Genomic DNA, 21,762 nt, shown 5'->3' on the forward strand with positions numbered 1-21,762 from the left:
TCCTTTTTGGCCTGTGGAAGGCCATAGGATTAAGTGTGCAAAGTTGTTGCAAAATTGAGGCCATTGGATTCTTTGGCTAGATGAGCGCCACATGGCAAGGTTCTTTATAAAATATCTTTGTTGTCCCTTTTGTTTCCTTAGTACCAGTGATAGGATTTGACGCCCATCTTCCCTTCTTAAGGCATTTTGCCGGTCGTATGAAGGCCAAAGTTTTTTTGAGTCTGTCATTGGAAGGGCTTGTTAAAAAATTATCCTTCTATAAAAAAGGGTGAAAAATAGAATACATGTCAATGGAAGGGCTAATTAAAAAACATTTTATATATATTAATGCTCATTTACAATATCTATATGTATATTGGTTATACTGATTGACAATATATAGTATCTTGCCTTGTAAATTATGCGAAATTTTCTCATTGGAAGGGAAAACTGAAAATAGACCCTTCTATAGGGAAGGGTGCATTTTTCTACAACCCATCTTTTGAAAGAATAGGTTGCCCTTCAAATCCTAACTGTGTCACAATCCTTACACACCTTCTTTGAGAGACAAGTGTCCCTAAGGGATTCAAAAGTCTTGTGAATAGAAAGCTTAAACTAAGGCATCATTTACTTTGTTTGCATGCTTGAAAATGACTTCTATACTTCTATACTATATATGAAGCAGCTTAAATTACTTTGTTTGCATGCTTGAAAATGACTTCTATACTTCTATACTATATATATGAAGCAGCTTAAATTTTTTAAGGAAGGAGAGAGCCTCCATGTGTCACTCACTGCTTCATTCAAGAGAAAACCTTATAAGACCTCTATTTTAAAATGCAAAACTCAAAGGTAGGAAGATTTAAAATGCAAAAGTGAATAGTAACATTGCAAAAAATGAAAAGACTTTTGGGAATTGAAAATAAAAGGCTTTCTACTTTACACAAAGTAATTGAACCATTTAAGTACACATAGCAAAAAGACTTTGGAAAATGTAAAGTCAAAAGCCTTTCTACTTTACATAAAGTAAATAGTCCAGCTTAAGTGCACATAAAAAAAAAAAAGACAATTATTGTGGATATTTTATTGTTTTATGAGAACTTAATTTATAAAGATAAAATTGCCTTTGTTTTTTCAAAGGGTTTTTTTTAAGACCAATATTGATATCTTTTAACAATTTGTAAAAGTGTATTTTCAAATATAAAAATTTGGCCAAAATCACAATAGTGAGTGAATGTATTTAAATTTCAAAGAAATTACAAAAAGACCTCAAGCTTAGCCGAGCCTTGAGGTGCTGAAGATTACACATTTGTTTTCTCCCAGAGGCTACCAAGAACAAATTAAGTGTACTATACTAACAAACTTTTACTTACCGTAGCTTGCCACAACGACGTCCGTGTATTTTGGAAACAAACAAGTGTATTTTCAAAATTTTAAAAATAACTATAAAGAGACACTTCTATACCCTTTCTGAAAGTGCTTGAAAAATTGTTGGCATTGGGCACCTGTGTTGGTGTCCCTTCTCTCTCAATTTATCGGTTACTATAGTGAGTGCATGTATGTATGTACATGCACATGACAGAGACATTAACAAAAACTCAAACATTGAGTATATTTTATAAAGAGAGGAGGGCTTGCCTGCTTATGACAAAGCTCGGACATCCATGGGGTAGAGAGAGAGAGAGAGAGAGAGAGAGAGAGAGAGAGAGAGAGAGAGAGTTGACAAAGAGAGGAATTTTGTGGACAACCCACTATTAGATTTAGCAGGAGTACATCTTCTTGTGTAAATCAGCTTTTGGGATGGTAGATAGGTCAATTTCAACACGTACATACGTTGTCGTGCTGTGACACGTACATAGTGGGAACGCATGCTACAAGATCTATCTTGTAACTTTTTAGATACATAATTATATTTCCTATAATGTACATATGTATATTTAAGTATAATAATAAGCCTTCTATCTCATCCTATCATTTTTCTCAAGGGTAACCTATCTTTACTTTACCATTAGAAAATACTATGGGAAAAGCTCAATAGCTCCGCCTCTTTAAGTTGGGGCAAAAATCATTGATTCTTTATTTCTACTATCTCATTATCATCTCACACCCTAGCTAGATCCTATATCTAGGGTAAACTCCAATATATATATATTCTATGTATTTTTTATACTTTTCTTATATTTCTTTTTAAATAGCTACTAGGAGGGAATCAAATCCTAGTGGGACACTAGGTGGCATGATTTCAAAGATACACTTATTTTAATACATTATTGCAAGCATGATTACAAAACTTTGTCAAGGAGCAATGTCATGCTTCCATATGGCATGAGGTGTCCTTTGGAATTAAATCAAAGTCTAGGCTAAGGGGACCACGGGAAGACTTTTGCTGCCAGAAATGGGCCATATTTTGATGAATTTTTTACACAAGGTTCGAATCCGAATTGGAAAATGATTTTAAAATAAAAATCGTAGCTAATGAGCTGAAGTTTTTGTCCATATGTTTACTTTTTTATTTGGAGCAACGATTGAGGAAATATGATCAAAATACTGGACCCCAGTCTGTCCACATCATGCAGGGACAGCTCATTTTCAACTTTTCCAATTCCTATTCACACTGGCTCCTCTCTTCTTGTGTAAACCCTTGGGGGTTCCCTTCACCTATAAAAGGGGACCTCTTCTTCCTTGAAAAGGAACTCAAGCATTCAAGCCATTGATGAGAGGAATTCTTGAGGGAGTGAGTAGTAATGCCTAATTGTACTTAGCTCCATTAACATAAGCCCAAGCCTACACTTTCTCCTAGAGGAAGACTAGCCATTCTTGTACGCTATCTTTGGAAGATCAACTCTAATCAAAGAAGGTGTTGTACTTGGCGTATCAATCAACGTTGAATTCTCCCCTCTTCTTCTCTTTCCCATCAATAATGATGCCGAAGGGTTTCAAGTAAGATGTGTTCTACATTGATGTTTTCTTGATTTCTTGTTGTTTTCATTTTCATCTCTAATCCAACATATATATATGTATCTAATCTCATCTCCTTAACCAAACCTATCTCTCTCATTCTTAGTAATTCATCCTCTCTAGGTTCTCTTTGCTACAGGTACATCTCTCCCCGCAGTATCCTTATTGCCTACGGGCAAGAATAGGGCTTGGGAGGGAAACTTCTCATCTCTTCACTTCTCTCATATCTACATTTCTCACATACTATCCTAGATGAATAACCCACATGATGATCATTTCTATCGCTTTCACTCTGTACGATCTATTAGAATTAACGTATGGATTAGCCGAAAAATACACTTTCAGTAACGTATAGTGTTTCTCTTTGGCCCAGAAAGGCTTAATGAAATACTTCTATCACCGGATCCCATCATACTACCTCTCATAGACTATAACGTTTCTTTTGACGTAAACGTAGTTATCTTGCTATGAACCAAGAGGATTTGTACACATAATTAATCCCAATCACTAGACAAAATATATATATTATGGTAAGCACAAAACTACAATTCCAAAGAACAATTCGTAGCCTATTTGGTCAACCAAGATTGAATGCCATTAACGCATCTATTAACCTTTTCATATTACCCATGATACGATATGACCATAGCCTTGATGTTTTCATTTTCGTATTGTTTTGACATTCTCTTTTGTGTTATTTCTTTGTGTGTGTGAGTGCAAGAGAGAAAGAGTGAGTCTTCTTTGATTGCACTTCTTTCCAAACCCTAGTCTTCATGACATCTATGGTTTAACTCCTTCATATAGTTTGTTGAGTTCTCTCACAAACTCTCATAGCCATAAGCCTGGTGCTTTCCTGGCAAGACCGCAAATTTCTCGACAACAAACTTGTGTATTTATGTATACGTGTGTGAGTGAGTAAGTGTGGATAGAGAGAGAGAGAGAGAGAGAGAGAGAGAGAGAGAGAGAGAGAGAGAGAGATTAAAAGGGCACTTATCAACGAGAAGAAGAGAGTAGAGAGAGGTTCCATGTATATGTGTGTGTGTGTGCATGTGAGTGTGTGTGTGGGGGGAAAGAGAGAGAGAGAGAGAAGAAGAAGAAGAAGAAGAAGAGAATTTTAACGTCGTAGGAAACTATCCCAAGAGACCTTAGAGATCTAGCCGACGAGGAGAGTTGAACTCAAGACCTGTTATTCAAGAGGAAAATGGTATAACCTTTCTATCACCCAAGTGTAGTAGATTGATTATGCCATTTCCCTCTTGAATAAATCTTTCCTCCCCCCTTACCTTCAACAGGCCATCGTGAGTCCGCACCTTGTTTTAATAGCAAAAAACATGGTTTTGTAGTTGAGGGCAATGAGAGGAATATAAAGTGAGAGGGCTATGAGACCTAGCCAATTGCATGACCCCTAAAACAAACATAATTTGAGAGAGAGGGGGGGGGGGGGGGGGGGCGTGCACGCGCAAAGTGCTGAAGACTAAAACTTGTGAAACGTTTTAGATTTTCTTTGTTTAGCTTGAAGTCTACTCAGAATTTTGCAATTTTAATCCATTCAAAATACATTAGCCTTTTTTTAAAAAACAAACAGTGTGTAGAGAGGGTGTGTGTGTCTCTCTCTTTTAAGCAAGCTTGAAGTCTACTCAAAATTTTGCAATCTTAACAAAGTCAAAATACATTAAATCTTTTTTTTACAAACAAGTTGTAGAGGGTGTGTGTGTGTGTGTGAGTGAGAGAGAGAGAGAGAGAGAGAGAGAGAGAGAGAGAGAGATATTTAAACGAGTCAAAACACATTAAAATTGTTTTTTAACAAACAGTGTGTAGAGGGATGGTGGTGATGGTTGTGTGTGTGTGTGTGTGTGTGTGTGTGTGTGTGTGTGTGTGTGTGTGTGAGAGAGAGAGAGAGAGAGAGAGAGAGAGAGAGATATTTATTTCAAAAGAAAGTAAGAGCACTTTCCTTTGCTCTTACTTTCCTTAGTTTGGGATATGGGCCATACCACTCACTACTCTTGTTCATCCTCGCTATCACAAGAAGCAACAAGATAGATCTACCCCCCCCCCCCCTCGCCTTCCCCACTACAGCACGAGATTATTATCTTTGGCGATTATTATCAGAAATTATCATCTCTTTGTTAAGGAGATTATTAACCCTTTTGTAACTTGGTGTCGATGAGGCTTGTTCACTGTACCATGGCGAGCTCCTCTAAGCCGTCCTACGCCAAAGCAGTGTCAGGCAAAGAGCAGCCCGAGGCTCTGAAGGCTATTGAGGCGACCGACAACCTTACAAAACCGGGCACCGATGATAGAGGTCAAAGCTCCCTTACTAATCTGAGTAAGGAGGAAGTGAAACAAAGAAAGATACAGGTGGAAAAAGACCTAGGGAAAATCCTTTGTGCACTGTCATTGAACAAAAGGTCGTGCGAAGATTCGACGACGTAGGAGGATGCTGCTCAAGTGGCCAAAGGGGACAGAGCTTTCCAAGCACTCAAGAAGGCGCTCCCACAGCGTGTCGAGGTGGAAGATGCCGTTTCGGTGGTTTTTCCCCTGCCATATTGAAAAAACAACTTGTGGAGGTTGTAAAGTTCACTCTGGTATTCGGATTTATGGAGAGAGTTCCCAATAGAATTGAGCTCTGTAATTGGCTTTGCAGTCCACTGGTGTTGAATCAGCACGGCTCGGTAATATTCACCCAATATATAGCAAAAGGATTTGTGTCAGTTCAGTTCAACGATAGTGCAATGGTTGAGAAGGTTTTGGCGAAAAGCCACTATTCCTCAATCGCGCGCCGGTGTACGTGCTCCCTTGGGACCCTCTGTTTGAATCTAACGAGGCATTTAAGGATCTCTGTCTAGTATGGGTGGAGTTTGTCAACCTCCTAGTATGGCTTAGGAAGAACTTGAAGGACCTCGCCGCTTCGCTTGGAGATCCATTGTTTGTCCCATCTGCCAGAGCCTTGGGTGTAGCAGTGTTAACCCTCACGGCTCACGGACACCCTATCACCTACGACGGACGTTATATTATTTACTTGGTAGAGTCAGGTACCGGGCTTGTTGGTCTAATAGGAAAAGGGTAAGAGTGATAGCCGATGAGAGGCGCACTCTAACTGAAACACTCAAGGGATTGATTAGCTAAGCATGGACGCCCAAGTGTGAATGGGGCGAGCTCATATAAAAGTCAACTAAACCTAAAATTCACTCATTCTCTCATTTATGCAATTGAAGAGTGCTCTTGCTCCATCTCCATCTTCTTCTTCTTCATCTCCTTGTGTGTGTGTGCGAGAGAGAGAGAGAGAGAGAGAGAGAGAGAGAGAGAGAGAGAGAGAGAGAGAGAGAGAGAGAGAGAGAGAGAGCATTGCGGCGGCATGACAACGGCGAGGTGGTTGAGCGCGGCGTAGCGGCGTCTCCCTCTTCTTCGCGGCGAGGAACCTCCACGACAGTAAGCGTAGAGCGGTGAGTGACACACCATCGCCATCTTTGAGCTTACTAGTTTAGGCTTGTTGTGTGCTTGGAGCCATTTGTGGCTCGCACACAGTGTATCGGCAAGTTCCTTGCATTGACACGTGCGACATACGCGCACATTTTTGGCGCCATTGCTGGGGAATTCCATACACTAAGCTTGAATGGCACTCTGTGCTTCTTTTGTGGTGCAATTTCAATTGTAGGAAAGATAGGGAAGGAAGGTGTGTGTGTTGAGAAGTAGGATTTTGTGTTGCTACTGTGTATTTCTTTGTTAATGAAGTTTTGAAAGGTTACTGTGTTTTCTTTGTGCTAAGGTATTAGTATTAAGGTTGTTAGTTCTATCTAATGTAAAGTATAGTAAGTAGGAAGTAGATCTGTGAGAGCTAATGAAGTGTGTTAGTGTGGAACAGGAGGTGTATTAGTTGTAAGTAGATAGGTAGAGTGTGTGTGTGCTCGCGCGCAGGCCGCGGCGACCATATCCCAAAATTAAAAAAGAAAAAAGGTAGGACCTGGATCGGGAATATCTCCCAGACCCAAGCCCAAACCCAAGCTCACGCTCAGGCCTCAGTCGCCCTTTGAAATTATGTATTTTAGCTTCACAACTAGCTAAAATTGACTTTTTTGAGGACCAACGGAACTTCAGGTGTTCGAACGTTGTGCTGTAAAGCACACCGCGACTCTCTGAGTGATACGCTCGTTTTGAGATATCACACACTTTAATAAAAAAACCGATCGTTAAAAAACATAAAAAAAACGAGTGAAAACGGACGCCTAAAAAAGTAAGAGGCTAACCTTCGAGGTTATTCGCCGACGCTTGTAGGTTGTCAAAAGCACATGCATCTACGCTCTGGTCGTATGCTAGAGACGGAGCAACTAGAGAGAATGTTGACTTACGCGAGTTTTCATTATTCACCTACCTTAGGTTCCAGGCCCTCAACGGGGACCCAAGGTAGTACAAACCAAGACCCAAACATAGTGGCTAGTGACTCTTCCTCTGACTACGATGTCATGGAGGGTTTCCTAATGCGTAATCCCCATAGCTTAAGCCAAGACATGCATGCCATGGGCCCGCGGTCCGGGACGAGCCTGCTTAGCCGCTTGAAGGAAACCTTTAGTAGAGCCACTCACTCCGAACATGGAGCTAATGATGTAAATGAGGGGGGTGGGGAAGTAAATTCTCCATTCATGACCAACATAGAGCCTATGCCATTAGAGAATGTGCACGTGAATACTTCATTCACTGCACCTCCTGACTCTTCAGAGTTATTTCCCTCCGAGGTCATATTAAACGATGGTAAAAGCCTTGCCGAAGTGCAAGAGGTTGAGTGATATATCCTTGCAGTAAGGGAAAAGGAAATCGAGAGCTTACGCAAGGCGGAGCAATGAAGAGAGTTAAAAGAAAAAGCCCCTATGTCAATATCCTTGCCAAGAGAGCAATCAAGTGCTCCTGACTTAGCAACCGCTAAGGGCCAACCCCTAGAAAGCAACATTGCATCTAGCTCATAGGACACCCCTAGCACCTCAATCTTAGATGGAGCATTCTTAAATGAGAACTGGGAGTACGAACTACAACAAAAACCTAACCAACCTATACACAGGTCACACCTATCACGTGGGTTGGTTAGATGTCCTACAATCCACAATGGGTGCTACTAGTGTGGAGGATCAACAACAAAGAGTTTGTGAAGTCATCCATAGGGTCATTGAGTTAGAGAGATAGAACAAGGGGATCAACATGCCTTCAACGGGTCACATGAGATTCTTAGATACAGGAAAGGCTAAACAACCAACCTTATCGCAAATGGAGACTCCCTCGGTAAGTCCGATGGATCCTCCATATGTTGTTTCTCCAAGGGTCTCAGTGCAATCTGAGCCCACAAGTGATAGCTTTACCTTTCCAAGTCTAGCTTATCTTTCCCTTGATGACACCACGGCTACCATGCCTACCCCAATGATGGGCATGCCAAGAAACAGGCCATGGACCTCATTTGTTAGTAAAGCACCGCTACATGGTAGCTCAATGCCTGCAACAGTACCTACAAGTGTGTACCAATTGTATGCACCTATGGGTCATCGCACGCATGTAGTCCCTACCCCTCCCATTGTTTCAACTACCTATGCTCCACAACCACAACACCCAAGCTCTTATTTTCATGGGACTATACCGGCTAGCATAAGCATGTCACATCCGACGTCTGCTATGCCTAGGGCCACACAATATGAACTATGGACCATGACATGGCACAACATTCTACCCAATGTGGAACCCAAGGGCTTCCTATGCGCCAAGCCCAATGCCAATACCTACTCCACATGTAGTCTCTGTAGCACCTTCACCCACAGTGCCTGCTCACTTAGGTGACTTGGCAACATTTGCTCAAGCTATTGGTCGATCTATTGCTGAGAATATGTGTAACACACATGATAGAGAGCCTAGAAGTAAGATAGTACAAATAGCCAAGCTCACATAAAATTTTTGTGGAGACGGGGATGTGAGAAAGCATATCGAAGTGTTTGAACAAATATGTGATTCTTTAGGGGAACACGATGACCTGCATAAGAGTAATGCTTTAAGCCTAACCTTAAGTGGAAAGGCAGGGGATTGGTATAGAACCCTAAGGGTGGAAGAAAACACGATTACCCTACTCTTAGGAGACTATTCTTGAAGGAATACATACGAGAGGGAGTGCTTTGGGGTGTAGCCTCTCAACTCTAGAAAGCCCAACGAGAGGAAGGAGAGTCGGTGAGAGACTTTATTAGTCGCTTGAAGCATTTGAATTCTCGTTGTAATCCAAATGAGCGCTTCAATAATAATCAATTGCTGGATAGATTCATTAGGGGATTACAAAATGAGGATATCTACAATGGCCTAGTCATTAGAGGTATCACCACTTGGGAAGCAATCACAACCAATGCGATCCAATTGGAGGATAATTTAATGATTCAAGGAGAAAGAGTGTCTGTTGAGCCTAAATCTATTAGCTCGCAAGCATCAAGGCATCAACCAATGGCCCTAAAGCCTATTTCTAAGGAGCCAAAGATATCTGAGATGACTTTAGCAGATCTCACCAAGGCTATTCAAGAGAGTCTTAGAGACAATCGTGCTCCACAAAACAATCATATGTATCAACAATGGTGCTCGGTATGCTATGGACCGCATAGTACCAGTGAATGCCCTACTTTTAGAGTAAAATTCAATGGGAATTGCAATGCGTGTGGAAGGTATGGTCATCAAACTAAGGATTGCATAGTATTTAAGCGCGTGATGGCCAATAGACCAACCTTAGCATGGACAGACACACCTCGAGTGCCTGCATCGATGCCTGCCCCACCTCTTGAACAAACAGCACAACACATGGTCCCTAGGGCCCAAAATGTTGTTCAAACAACACCCTTACCACCTCCAGTGCTAGGACCGCAACCACCGCATTCGAGAATCACTTCTGTGAATCAAGTGGGTTGTGAGTCATCTATTGCTTGTTTGGAAGGCTGTCAGGAAGACATAGATCCTAATATTGCCTATGGGATGGATGTGCTTGAAGAAAGTCCACAATACTACATGGAGGACTATTGGGGACAAGTCAAACCTGTATATCAAGTAGTTGCTCTTGCTGCAAGAGGCCAAAATATCAATTACACTGCTAAGAGACCACCTCTTCAGTGCTATGAGTGTGGAGGTCCACATCGTGTAGCCGAGTGTCCTATTAGGCTACAAAAGAACACCACACTAATGCAAACCAATCAAGCGAGCCCATCTACAATGCCGATACTCATGTGTAATCGATGTGGCATAGATCATTTGATTGCACAATGTCCAAATAATCCAAATGCACCGAAGATCACGCCATTAAACTTGATTGAGGTTACCGAGGAGCCATCACAAAGTACACCTGTGGTACCAGTAAACATACTCACACGATCGATTCTCCAAAAACAAAATTATATTCTTGAGGAAAGAGACACGTCATCAATTGCCCAATCTCAGAAAAAGAAGAAAACACGAAGGAAGAGATCATCACAAAAAGCAGCGAAGTCAGACCCCAGTTCAAAGACCAACATAGGGACTAGTGACGACCCCGTATATATGAACGACGCTGAAGAAGATTCTGATTCAGGTGAAACCATGGAGACCAAAACAACCAGTAAGATAGAAACCAACAAGGAAGATCTTCATGAGCCACAATGGCAGGGATCCAAGAAGAAGATAGGAACTTATCCAAACCCTACAGAGGAGATTGAGCGAGTCAAGCAATTAAGGAGTTTGGTAGAAGATACCCAAAGGGATCTAGAACCAGCACCCATGCAAATCTAGATTACAGACACCGTGTTCCCTATGCAACAACAACCTCATGAAGTCCATAGACCCTTACCATCCCTAGTGTCATCCAAGAAGAAAGTGACTTAAAGTCATGGGAAAGTGGGCGTACTCACTTCTTGATGGAAAGAATGTTTACAAAGGGACTACCTCATCCTATCAAAGAAATGGAGATCCCATCTTCCCCACGTCAAGGGACTGAAGTCCAAAAGGTGCCGTTAAACAATGCCAAATTGATGGATTTCATGTTTTTAGAAGTTAGAACCACCATCATGTCCAAACTATATAAAGACCCTGAGATAGTCTCAGATCTTCGAGCCTTCCTCAATGGAGAAGTAAAGTTTGGGCTACCACAATTTGCACAGATGGATGGAGCGGGGGAGATGCCAATAGAGGAGGAACACTTAGATCCACAACCCAACCTAGATGAGAACCTTGTTGTAGAAATACCTGTTAACAAGTTGGGACAATACTTTGAGGGTGATGAATCCAATGCGACCATACCAATCACTATTAAGGGATTAACTGTGAAGGGAATCCTTGATGGTGGCACTGGGGTTAGCATTGTGACTAAAAATTGCTGGGAAACTATGGGAAGACCTCACCTTGCGACCACAACCATAGTAGTGAAGATGGCCAATGGTCTATTGTTAAACCTATTGGGATGCTAGAAGATCTCAAGATCAAGGTCTTTGGACATAAAATAAGAATTACCTTTATTGTTATGGATTTATTCAAACACACTATGGCATTGGAGATGATCTTAGGACGTCCTTTCATGAGGGAAGCAAAAATGGTACATGACTGGTCTAAAAACCATGTCCACTTGCAGTTCCAAGATTCTGTCATTCGAGTGGATCTTGTGACTGGTCGAGCACATCCCCTAGGAAACATGTTTATAATTGATCATAGATCTGACACCACAGTTCACTTGGCCCCATTGCAGTATTGTTACACGTGTAAAGAGGACACTGATGTTAGGGAAGATTCTCCTGATATGGAATGTACTACCTGGGATGAGTGAGTCTGACAATGTGGATTGGGTCCACCTAGCAGCAACCATAGACACTTGGGGAAATAGGGGGACGACCTGGGTAACACTTGAGGGGGATGAAATGCCCGTACCCTTAAATATGCTGCAAGCAATGCATATAGCTTCTAACAAGACTCATCCTAATATAACGAAAAAAACATACAAGTGGGTCCGTAAAGCTTCTTTAGCAACCATAGCTAGTGCTAAAAAACAGAAGCCTTGTAAGAAACGTCCCACTCGCCCCAAAAAAGGTAAGGAAACGTGGCGTTAGTTCCTAAACGACTATTGGAAGCCCAAGGCTACTATCAAGGAAATGATCAAATCTGGGTGCCAAAATGTAGATTGTGTTCTTACTTGTCACCGGGCCCATGTGCGCCCAATCCTGTAGCCCCAAAACGAATTGACGATCGTGGAAAGAAAAAAATTACAAAATGCTTTACACCCGCTCCAGAGCTAGTTTGGGTACCGAAGAAAGAAAAATTTGTTTCACCTAGCTTAGGAAGGGGGGAGTCCCATGAAGCTTCTAGCTCCTCATGTAATGCATCCATAGAGGTAAAAGCTTCTCCACAGCCTCCACCTAAAATAGTGGACCTCCATAAATCTACAAAGGAATCCACACCTCCCAGTGTTCAAGAATCACCTGATGAACCACTTCAAGTTCGATCCTGGGAGAGTACCTTACCACCCTTGCAACTCGACGAGGCACCTAAGGTAGTAGAAAACTACTGGCAAAAATCCTCACCTATTACCAACTGAAACAATTGGTTTCAAAGGGTGACGAGCTCATTTCAAACGGTATGATCTACCCAAGGAAGGGGCGAGTGTTTGCTGACAGTCATCATTCACTTGCTTCCCTCTCAACCTTCCTCCCCGACCTCTCAATCACCAATCTTAGGGAATGTATATATAAAGCCTTACACTCACAAAAGACAAAAATAATAAAGAGCAAAGCAATTAGCAAACGAGTATGCACAATAAAAGTCAAAACATTGACCCAGACCTACACATTCACATTCGGTACACTGAAATAGAAACCTATGTCATCAAACACCTTTGATCCTCATCACTCGAGTGATGGAGGGTAGGTAGAACTAGTACGATAGGAGTGTTTCTGTTTTAGAGTTTAGTGATTAACAAAGTTCTTTTTTCCCACTGATGTGCCTCCTAGAGGTATTCTTTGTGTTTCGTAGTGTGTACAAGAATGTGTTGCTGTGGTTAGGATTTGGACCTTCATAGAATCTTTCTCTCATCCACTTTTCAAATCAAGCGCGATCATCAACACAAACAGGTGTTTCTTGTCCATTAGCATTGTCCCTTATCTTTTTTGCATCTATGTTTGTCTGCTTTAATTGTGATTGGTAGCATAATATTCAACGCATTTGCTTAGTACCAAACATTAAATTCAATGTAATTTTTTGTCATAATCACTTGTCTAGGTTTAAAAATCAAGCAGTCCGACTAAGCTAGTTTGACCAAGCTAGGTGTTAGAGATTTTCTCTTAATACCATGGGGAATGCCTTCCTAATTATCAATGGTTACTTAGGTTCTTAATCCGATTTAGGCAGCATTGTGTGAAATGTACTAGGGTTTTCTAGTGGGCTTAGTCCCTATTGACCTTTAGCTTAAGTATTATAAAGGGAGTTTACTAGTGTGATGAGCCTGGGGAGGGTAACATTGTTATATGACCCCCCAAAGTTACAAAATTAAAATGCTGAAAACAAACAAACAAAAAATCAAAGTGCCACAATGTAAAATCTTAAGCTGGAAGAGAAATCTCAGCTTGATTTGATACTTCACTCACATGTATCGCCTATCGTACTAGAGCCCTAAAGGTTCCCAGTGTGGGCGCTTTTCCTTGAAAAGCAAAAAACCCAAGGCATACAAAAGAAGCACACACATCAAAATTAAATCACTGTGAAAAGACTTTGGGGGGTCAAAGAAAAGGTAATCAGTAAGGCGATTATTTCATGAGAAATTCCTTTTATTGTAGCTTAACTACAAGGTCTTCTAGGTATAGGCTCTAGTCAGCCCTCGAACATGAAATACTTGGCTCTCGCAATTAAACAACTTAATTGACCAGAGAAAATTAAGAAGCTTACCCATGGTATTAATAGTCGATCTTTAGTGCCTTTCGACCGTTAAAGTAGCGACCCCAAACTTGTTCAATTTTTTAGCTTTCCAATTGTTTATGCGTGTGATTATATTGCAATTTAATGTTTATTACTGACAAATGGTTTAGAATTATGCTACCAATCAGTTTGTCTACCTAAAACTGCATATGCTTTTTAATTGTATATGAGAATGCAATTACTGAGATAATGTTGTTTGATTTTGCAGTGACTGAAGAAGGCTAAGGACATTCATCTCAAATGCTCTTCCACCTCAACGAACGAGCTTCAACTCAATAGCTTCTGAGGACGGAATCTACATAAGGAAGGGGGACATGGTAACCCTCACAGCTCACGGACACCCTATCACCTACGATGGACGTTGTATTATTTACTTGGTAGAGTCAGGTACCGGGCTTGTCGGTCCAATAGGAAAAGGGTAAGAGTGATTGTCGATGAGAGGTGCACTCTAACTGGAACATTCAAGGGATTAGTTGGCTAAGCATGGGCGCCCAAGTGTGAATGGGGCGAGCTCATATAAAAGTCAACTAAACCTAAAATTCACTTATTCTCTCATTTGTGCAATTGAAGAGTGCTCTTGCTCCATCTCCATCTTCTTCTTCTTCATCTCCTTGTGTGTGTGTGTGTGTGTGTGTGTGTGTGTGTGTGTGTGTGTGTGTGTGTGTGTGTGAGAGAGAGAGAGAGAGAGAGAGAGAGAGAGAGAGAGAGAGAGAGAGAGAGAGAGAGAGAGAGAGAGTGCGATCGAGCATTGCGGCGGCACGATGGCCACAAGGTGGTTGAGCGCGGCGTAGCGGCGTCTCCCTCTTCTTCACAGCGAGGAATCCTCCACGACAGCAAGCATAGAGCGGTGAGTGACACACCATCGCCATCTTTGAGCTTACTGGTTTAGGCTTGTTGTGTGCTTGGAACCATTTGTGTCTCGCACATAGTGTATCGACAAGTTCCTTGCATTGACACGTGCGACATACGCGCAGAAGCAGCAAAGAAGGTCTGTATCTGGTGGGATCTGAGGAAGTCACAGTCAAAGAACTTGGTGGTGAATGTTGGGGCAGGGCTAAAGATCATTCCTCTTAACTTTAACACTTTATTTGGGGCCTGCTTCAAATACAACAAATTCGGGCATTATACGAGGGCATGTCTGCTGAGATGCTAAAGCCTAGAGATGAGAGAAGCGAATTACAAGCTACCCCACAGGGTGGCACGAATACAGTAGATCCAACAAAGAAGCCTACTAAAGATCTTGGCAAGGCAGAGGGGGAAAAAAATAAAGTCAACTCGGATAAAGATGTGGAGAAACAAGATCATGGCAGCCGGGGTAAGGGCAAGACCACCCAAAGCTACCACTTTTCATCCACCGCTCAACAAAGAACGGCCACCTCAGTAATGCAGAAGATCGTGATGTCTCCAACTATTAGGTCAAAAGATGAGGGCTTGCAACAAGTATCTCATATTTCATGTAAACGGTTCAAAGCAAAGGCTAGGGCCTTGGGACAAATTATAGGTCTCTTGCTAGATTTCCCAAAGCCTCCTGTCCTATATGACAATTTATTCGAAGTTTTGGGGAAGACGAATCAAGAGGACCTCTTCACTTCCAAGCTCGATACCATGCAGGTTTCAACTGAAAAGAAGCCAATGGAAGAGGACAACCTGAAGGGGAACTTTGGTGAAGAGTTCCTGGAGGTAGAAGAATTTGTCCCCCTTTCCCAATGATGGATACTCTCTCTATACAATCTTGGAACGTGAAGGGACTAAAAACCCGGAAGAAGGGCACTCTCTTCTGGGAGGAAGTGAAGAAAGAGAAGGCAGTTGATTGGTGGGCCATCCAAGAACACCATCTGGATGCTCGTTGCAAGAGAAAATAGGCTGTAGGAAAAAAAAACTTATCTTTTATGGGGAAGGAAGTGATGGTTTCAGTGGTGTCTTGTTCATTGCTGACAAAGATTTGGAGCCAAAGGTGGTTCTAAACCACCCCTTCGGAAGAGTCCTTGGGATTAGAATCAGATGGGACAATCAACCTATCACCATAGTAAATGTTTATGGCCCCTGCAACGCAAAGGATAGAGCTAAACTATGGATGTAGCTCAGGGATACTCAGATCGAAGGGGAGTGGCTGATGGTTGGAGATTTCAATATGGTCGAGAAAAGCAAGGACAGAACAGGCTCCGCTAGTCTACTGGCTGGCTCAGAAAAGTCTAAATGGTTGAGCTGATGTGAGAAATGGGCTATGATTCACTTGTGGGAAGTGGGCCCATGGAACAACATACCTAGATTCACCTACTTTGCCTTCAGTATGCCCACACTGCCTCTCGGTTGGACATATGCTACTGCTCTGATCAAGTTGATTGGATCTCATTGAGGTTAGAGATGAAGGTAATCTCAAGAAAAAGCCGACATGCCATTACACTTACAACTCAAGAAAGAAGAAGGGGGGCGGGGGAATCCCCGAGAGGGGAGAAAAAGCTTCTTGTTACAGGGACACACCTGTTTAAAGACCCTCTCTTCAGAAACATCACCAAGAAAGCATTGGGAAAGCTCAAGAAAGATGTGGGAATGAATAAACCTAATGCTTGGAGCTTATATGTTCGGAGTGTACAAAAAGCTATCAAAACTTCGGGTCAAAAAAGCCAATGAGGCACTTATCAAACATCTCACAGAGGAGGTAGCGCAATTAGCCTCTAAGAAGGCTGTCGGACTCGCTACTGAAGATGAGCACAAGCAATGGCTTGAAGCTAAATCTCATCTGGCCAACGAACAATTGGAGGAAATCAAGAAGGCGAGATTAATCTCTAGAGAAACTTTCCTTCAACCAGAGCCTTCTAACCAAGCACACTTTTTTAGGGCTCTGAAAGTGAGGAAAAGTCGAGGCCGCGTGCAAGTGCTCGATGATGAGAAAGGGAATACAATTCAAAACCAAGATGAGATGGCTGCACTTATGCACAAGTATCTCAGTCAGATTATTGGCCAGCCAGAGACCCAATTTCAGGAAGTGGAAGAAGCTCGGGCGTCTTTACTTGGAAGTGTTGAAAAGAAGGTTCCCCATGAGGAAGCCAACCGCATTGAAAAGGCCTTCTCTGAGGAGGAATGCTCAGCGGCACTAAGAGCTCTTGAGAATAACAAGTCCCCCAGATGGGATGGACTGACGGCTGAATTCTTTAGGGAATTTTGAGATGATCTCAAGGGTCCACTTACACGGATGGCCAATCTAGCTATTTCAGAAGAGTCGTTGGATGCAAGTGTTAAGAGAGGGCTTCTCAAGCCCATCCCCAAACAGATCTGTTGCTCTCAACTTAGACATTGGCGTCCCATTACGATGATGTCAGTAGCACACAAAATTATTGCCAAGGCGATAGCTCTCAAACTTGCCCCCCTCCTGAGTCGAATCATCTCTCCCCATCAACACGGGTTCATCAAAGGGAGATATATGTATGAAAATATCTTGGCAGCAATGGTAGGAATAGAGTATGCATCTTTCTCCAAGCAAGAGTGAATCTTGCTGCAGCTGGACCTCGACAAATCCTATGATAGGATAGAATGGTACTATATAGAAGAAGTCATGTTAGCTCTGGGCTTTGGGCCTCACCTTTGTCGCCTCATACGCACACTTGACGTTGGCAGCCAATCAGAGCTCCTGTTTAATGACAAAATTGTGGGCTCTTTTGAGGTTGAAAGGTCTATTAAGCAAGGATGTCCCCTGGCCACCTTGCTTTTTGCCATCAGGTTGCATCCTCTCATTACAATACTCAAAGCCAGTGCTACGCGGGCAGAGATTCAAGGTCTGGCATTGCCGGGCAACGACCAGCTATTGGCCAAAATGTTCGTAGATGATTCACTCCTATTCTTGAAGGCGTGCCCTCAAGTTGTCAGGAGAGCTCTGGAGATTGTGCAAACATTTTTCGTGGCCTCTGGATCCAAGTGCAATATAGAGAAGTCAAGACTAATCTCCTTGTTGAAGAACGACTCTTTTGACCCTGCAGTCTGGACAGAAGAGATTATCTCAAAAGGGAGTGTATTTAGACACTTGGAGCCCCCGTAGGGGTGGACGTAACCCACAATCAAAGATTTCAATGGGTCCTCAAAAAAATAAGCGCCAAAATGAGAAGGTGGGAGTTCGTTCTCCTACCCTTCCAAAGCCGAATTAGAGTGATCAATGCTTTTATGATCCTGTATATTGCTTTCCTCAGCCCCATGCTCAAGATGGCTAAGTGTAATTGGAAAGAATTCTTAAAACCAGTGAAAAGGTTTTTTGGGAAGAACAACATGAAAACCTCTCGGTTATAGCAGTGGGCTAGATGGGAGGTATTTGCTCGCCCGATAGACCAAGGGGGGCTCGGCATTCTTGACCCTGTATCCCATGCTGAGGCCCTTTGTGCCAAATTTATGGTCTCATTGGCTAAACAGGACCAAGCTTGGGCTATCATGACCAAGGAAATGCTTGATGCAGCAAAACTGGGATTGAAAGGGGAAAGTGGAAGGGGGTTGTGATGCACGACAAACTTCTCGCCATGAAGTGGTCTTATCTTAGATCTGATGGACTCTCAAGGGATCTGATGAGGAAGTGCAAAAGTGCAGCTCAGGTTTTGGAATGGCGGGAAGTAACCAGATACTTTAAGAACTCCATTTGCATTGGTTCCCTTGGCTCTCTAAAATATTGGGGCCGCCGCAAAGCCCCTTTTGGATAGAAACGGCCAGGAATGTGAATAATAAGGGGCTCATTCGACTAGAGCAATTCTGGGATGGCAACAAGAAGTGCTGGAAAACTGCTGACTCTTTAGCCATCCAATATCAACTAAATGGCTTTGAGACCTTAAGTCTACAGGGTGATGAAAGAGCTTGATAAGGTGGTGATGCCAATCTGTGAATCCAACTTGGAATGGGATGCTTGGATATGGCCCGAGAGTAGCCTCTTTTGGAAACCACACTCTAAAGGCATTTACCATACATTAATGCACGAGGCTAATTGGTATAGACCCCTCAACAAATTATGGAAGAGGCACTGGAAGGAAAAACGGTGGGAGGGAGTCATGGAGAACATCTAGAAGCCAAGGTGGCCTCATTATATGAAGATAATTCTGTGGAAAGTGATGTGGGGTGCTCTGTCGACGGGTGTGAAGATACAAGAAAGAGGCATTGGGTCCGATCGTTGCTCGGGGTGCAGAATAGGTAGTGAAGACCTAGCCCACCTTTTCATGGGATGCCAGGCAATTAGGGGCATGGCTGGGAAAATGTACAAGTGGATTCAAAGGACATGGAAAATTAAGTTCTTCAAGAATGATCTGTTCTTTGGTAGTAACAGGCTGGGAAGTCCTACTCTTCTTGTCTGCGCTCAAGTAATCATGTACTACTTCTTGCACCATATTTGGCAAGCAAGGAACCGCCACATGTTTGAGGGGGATCTGGTTGTGGCAAGCTTTTGGGAAATCATACAAGAGACTAGAGTGATGATCCACATGATCGAAGGTAAACAAGCCTCAGAGGACTGGTCTAGAACAATGTATAACATCTTGTAATAAGTAAAGCCGAGGAGTAGTAGTGGTTTCTTTGCCAAGAAGATAACTTGTAATCCTTTGACCCTCAAGGCTCGGTCTGAGCTTGAGGATTAGTGTATATTTCTATTGTTCTTAATACTATCCACTCAAAGTTGTGAGTTTTGCAAAAAAAAAAAAAAAAGATAGACAAAGAGTTGCCCCATTGCACATGTGCACATGGCCTAGCTGTGAATGGATTTGCGCCATCAACCATGTAGCTCTGAGCTGCTTCACTCAGTCCGTGCGAGACAAAGAGAGAGTTGTCTCACTTGGCGCATGCAAGAGTGGTGCCTCACTCATTCCACGCACACCTGATAGCACGTCTCCCTCTGAGTGCACCCGTAGCTGCAACGAGATAGAATCCACCTCCTCCCCTTACAAGGCCTGTGATGAGAATGTGATCATGCTAGCTAGGGTGGATGAAAGAGAAACATCGTGCACATGTGTTGGCTAGATTATCACTCAAGGGAATTAGGTTGCAAGGTCAATTAACTTGGACCTATAAACACGATCTTGAGTATTTGCTAAGCCATCACAAGCTCACCATAAACAAGGGAGATGTAATGCAAAATATACTTGTGCTTATTCATTCATGAAATGAGCTTTAAGTTGTTCTAGAGCCTTACACCACTGCATGTGGGATAACTCCACCTTTCCCTTCCTTGACTCATACTCTAGGACACTAGGACAAAGCTCACACATTACAATCCTCCCCTTGAGGGTTGGACTAAGAAGAAACTGAAGGAATTGACATCAACTGACATCTCTGGCACACTGCAATCCAGGAGCAAAAAAGAACATCTCCAATCTTGGAGACCATCCCCAATCCATGGGACAAACTATCTCTAAGTCAAGAGACACTCATCACCTTCCCTCAAACAGATGTATAAAACTGAGACCAAGCTAGTCCAAGCTATCTCCAAACAAAATACAACTGAAGGGGAAATGCCAAAACAAAAGCTAGAGAATGTCTTCATAGACTAGAAGGCTATTGCTGCCTTCTTCTTCACCTTCATCTTTGTCTTCTACTGCCAAATAGACTTTGGGCCTTGGATTTTTGTTGGTGCTTTCTCTGTCTCTTTTGAAACACTTGGAAGGAAGGTGACCCTTCTTCCCACAAATGCTGCAAGTCTTTGATGATAGACAACCCTTTGCTATGTGCCCTTCTTTGCCACACTTGAAAAAAGTTTTGTTACTAGAGCTAACTGCAAAAGCTCCTCCCCCTAAAGTAGCATTCCTCCCTTGCTTCTTCTCCTTGGACATTAAAGAGTTGATGAAATCTTGAAAATATGGTGTTGGATCCTTCTCCTCAATGATGGTCATGATCTAGTCAAAGCTAGGTGGTAAGGCTACTAGAAGAACTGCAACCTTGTCCTCCTATGGTACTGGACTGTTTACATAAGCTGATTGTGTGGTCATGCTTTTGAGGCGATTGACCAAGCTTGCAATATCTTTGTTATGTTCCACATGTAATTTGTATAGATCTTTCTTTAAGCTCACTTTGCTCTTCTTTTTCCTAGCTCGAAAGTTTTTTTCTAGTGCTTCCCATGCAGCTGATGAGGTTTCACACTCATCAGTGAAGTGTACATTATTGTCATGTAGTGCATTGATTATGATTCCTAATGCTGCTCATCCCTAGCTTGATTTTGTGTGCTCATAGCTTGTGTCTGTATGTATGCTCCATCAATGGATGATGGATTAGTGATGGTTGGCTTACGATTCCCCGTAGCCCCTTCTTCATTAAAAGTAATCTTTCAACTTGGTCTGCTTAGTGTCCTTGTTAAATTTTCTATGCTCTTTCTCTTCCATTGTGCTAACAAAGGGGTCTTATATTAGGAGACTAGTGAGAGATGCAAATAGTTATGGAGAATGGATCGTAACAACAATTGAGAAATACTAATTCCTCTAATGGAGATGCTAATTACTAACACACAAATGCAAACAACAAAACCTAGCTAGTTAAACCATGGTGCTTTGATGGGAATGCGATTGTGCTAGCTAGGGTGGATGAAAGAGAAACATTGTGCACACAAGTGAGTGTGTGTTGGCTAGATTATCACTCAAGTGATTTAGATTCCAAGATCAATTAACTCGGACTCATAAACAGATCTTGAGTATTTTCTTAGCCATCACAAGCTCACCATAAACAAGGGAAAAATAAACTTGTGTTTATTCATTCATGAAATGAGCTTTAAGTAGCTCTACAGCCTTGCACCACTGCATGTGGGATAATTCCACCTTTCCCCTCCTTGACTCATACTCTAGGACACTAGGACAAAGCTCACACTTTAGAGCGTGCGCACATGTGTGTGTGTGTGTGTGTGTGTGTGTGTGTGTGTGTGTGTGTGTGTGTGTGAGAGAGAGAGAGAGA

General features: G+C 42.4%; 1 protein-coding gene across 1 annotated transcript in view; it reads left to right on the top strand.

Moving 5' to 3' along the window:
- The window catches only part of LOC147437944 (uncharacterized), a 28,015-nt gene extending 13,702 nt beyond the window's left edge, over positions 1-14,313 (top strand). Inside the window, exon 2 of the transcript XR_015184911.1 lies at positions 14,075-14,313. The gene's annotated coding sequence lies outside the window, so the exon portion shown is untranslated. The remainder of the gene's footprint in view (positions 1-14,074) is intronic.
- The last annotated feature ends 7,449 nt before the right edge of the window (positions 14,314-21,762 follow it).

The sequence above is a fragment of the Adiantum capillus-veneris genome, chromosome 17 (assembly GCF_014529385.1).
Source record: "Adiantum capillus-veneris isolate H3 chromosome 17, ASM1452938v2, whole genome shotgun sequence".
Classification (NCBI taxonomy): Eukaryota; Viridiplantae; Streptophyta; class Polypodiopsida; order Polypodiales; family Pteridaceae; genus Adiantum; species Adiantum capillus-veneris.